The sequence below is a fragment of the Malaya genurostris genome, chromosome 2, assembly GCF_030247185.1.
Source record: "Malaya genurostris strain Urasoe2022 chromosome 2, Malgen_1.1, whole genome shotgun sequence".
NCBI lineage: Eukaryota > Metazoa > Arthropoda > Insecta > Diptera > Culicidae > Malaya > Malaya genurostris.
In genome coordinates, this window is record NC_080571.1 from 67,136,046 (window position 1) to 67,139,255 (window position 3,210).

Genomic DNA, 3,210 nt, shown 5'->3' on the forward strand with positions numbered 1-3,210 from the left:
GTGATTTTCATTGTTGTAATTAGCGTTGTGTTGTACGGTACCGAACTCAACTGATTCTTTGAATGATATAAAATCACACTTCGCCGAAATTTACTTTGGTTACTTCATTTTTCGGAAACCTATCGTTGCTTCGTGAGATTATTTAGAACTTCAGTACAACAAATTCAAGAAAGAATACTCAAAATTTTGGTTATAAAATGAATTTATTTATATAGTTGAATGTTTGCCTTCCTTCCACTATAGAAAGGTATAAGAATTGCAGAAAAAACCGACTTTCGAACAAAGCCTCGGCGACCCATAGTATTATATACCATCCAGCTCAGCTCGACGAGATCGGAAAATGTCTGTGTGTGCGTCTTTCAACGAACGCTTTTCGCGCTCAATCTTCTCAGAAACGTCGGGGCCAACTTCTACAAACATGGATTCGCTTGAAATCCAATAGTAGCTTTCAAGTTTGATCAAGTAGATCAAGTTTGAAGATCAATTCACTGTGACTTCCGGAGATATAATGGTATAAGTGACGTAACCGACAAAACACGTTGTATTCTTTACGCTCAATTTTCTCTAAGGTGACTGAACCGATATCAACAAACTTAAATTCGTTTGAACGCTAATATTTAGCCATTAACCAAATTTGAATAGAACATTGCTGTGATTTTTGATTCCGGAGATATGATGGTATAAGTGACGTAACCAACTAAACGCGTTTTTAGCTCCTCTTAATTTTTTTGAAAATGGCTGAACCGATCAATAAATTTTGGCTCGTTTGGAAACTACTAAACAGGTTTGAGGTTCGAATGGCTGTCACTTATGGCTGACGTGACGTAAACGTCAAAACTCATTTTTTGTCTATGGATTAACCGATATCAATAATTTTAGGATCGTTTGAGACTAAAATTAGTTTTAGAGATATAGTCGTTAAAGTGACCTGACCGACAATATATTTTTTTATTCGTATAAATATTTCAGTAAGCGATTTATGATCACGTTCAAAAGTATTATTGCTGATGGTCTGAGAAATGTTTCAAAATATATGACATACGCGCTGACGCAGTTTTTTGTGAACAACCAGAATCAATCTGAATGAATTGGTTCGTCAATTCATAAAGTTGTAGTGTTTTGTTATGAATAGGGTAATTTTAACTACTCGAATTGTCTATGGGAACTACCATGTATCCGAGGGTAAAAGAGTTTCTAAGGAAACTGTCAATTTTGTTATCCATTCTCTACTCACACACCTTCCTCGCTGGCAGCCAGGGGTTAACTAAGGCAAAAATGCGTTTGGGCATATATTTATAGATTTCCTATTGTGCGATAGTTCATACTGCGCAAATCGGATGAGAGAATGACTTCATTGACGCACTGTGACTGCGACTGTGATTGGCTCGTTGAAACATGAATTATACAAATCCATCAACAAATGACAAATAAGTTGTATGCGTTCAAAATTATGACAGAAAAAGGTTACGCGGTTAGTTTTGCATTTTTTTTTAAATTAATACCCACTCTCGTAGAGGTGAATAGTAAGAAGTGCTATAGAGTTTGATTGCAGAAAAAACTGCTAAATAAATTATTCCATTTCCGCGGAAATTATCTAGAAAACTAGCGCAATTTTCCGTACTATTTTGTTTCCGTGTCTGCTGAGTTTTGTATTCAATTTTAAAAACATTGTTTTGAAACCGCAAAAAATATCCATTCTATTATACGGTTTAGGAATGCATATTATCCATTCATAATTTGTCATACATGACCAATAATAGCGTGATACAGCTATTTATTTTGTTTTGACAGACGAGTTTTGTATTCGTGTTCGGAATCATGCTAAGAATGGAAAAATAGGTTATTGTTCTCTCATAAATATTTATTTTATGAAAGTCAGACCGTGAAATACTCTTCCGATAGGTTCGCGCTAGTGGAAACTCCACTGGCCACTCTCGTAGAAATGAAGAGTAAGGCAATTTAAATGCCAAAAGTTCATAGAGTGTTTTTTGCAGTAAAGAAACTGAAAATTGGAAATGACAACTTATTCACAATAGGTATCGGTAAATTTCTATCGAAATTTTGGGCTTTAAACTTAAATTGTTGTCGCTCAATCTCTAGGCAGCCGGATACCGTAAGAGAAATATGGAACTATTTTAATTGACAGCCAACTAGTTGGCCAACTCATTTTTTTTTCATTTATTTCATTTTTTGTAGACGATAGCATGCTTATTTTATTTTGTATTTGATTTTAACAAACAAATAACGCTCCTGTTGGGTGATCCCTGTTTAGTCCCACAGTAAAACCGACGGTAAAACCGACGACACGACCTGCCACTCGGTTATCAAAACTGTATCGCAAATTTAACTACCCCTCAGTAACTGGTAATGTCAAAATGAAATCTCCTGAAAAACTATTCAAACTGGCAACACAAGTTGATGAATTGTTGATTTTGAATAACAGTTACCAAAACCATGGTTACTGCATATTGAAGACTTGAGGAATGTAAACAAAATAAGCTGCCACAGGTGGAAGATCCTTATTTCGCGGCAAAGTTGTCGGTTTCACATAACATTTCAATATCCGTTGATACTTGTTAAATAATTCAACGTGATCAGTCTTCAGATCAGATCTGTGACGTGAGTTTTAAAATGTTAGCAAACTAAATAAATGAGTTTTAAAATGTTAGCAAACTACAAGAGTCATTGAATCCGTCATAATAAATCTTATTATCAATCTGATGATTTAGTACCGAAATATGAATGACAAAGCTGAGTCAATCCGGTATATCAGTACTATTCTACTAGATGCAATTGCACTTCATATGCAGATGCGAATACACTTATAAATAGAATTCATGTTTAATTTACTTCAAATAATTTTATAATTGGTTCTCAAGCAGAATATAGGCCGTAACTTGATGATTATATGGAATGAAGCCTGTCTATCGTAGCACTACATTTAGTGTCAGATTTGGATATTGTTCCGGTCGGCGCGAATACAAAAAGAACGTTGTAACCTTCACTTGATAGATGAATGTATCTTTTAATATTAAAATTCGTTCATGATCAACTATTGAACGTGGGCTCTGGTGCAGGATAATTCTCTAATTCATGATAAATTATATATTAATTATTTTTAATTATTATTAATTAATTCCTCGTACCTAGCGTATTGTGAAATCGACTAACTTTGTCGTATTTAATAATTAAATTTTTCAGGGGTGCCAG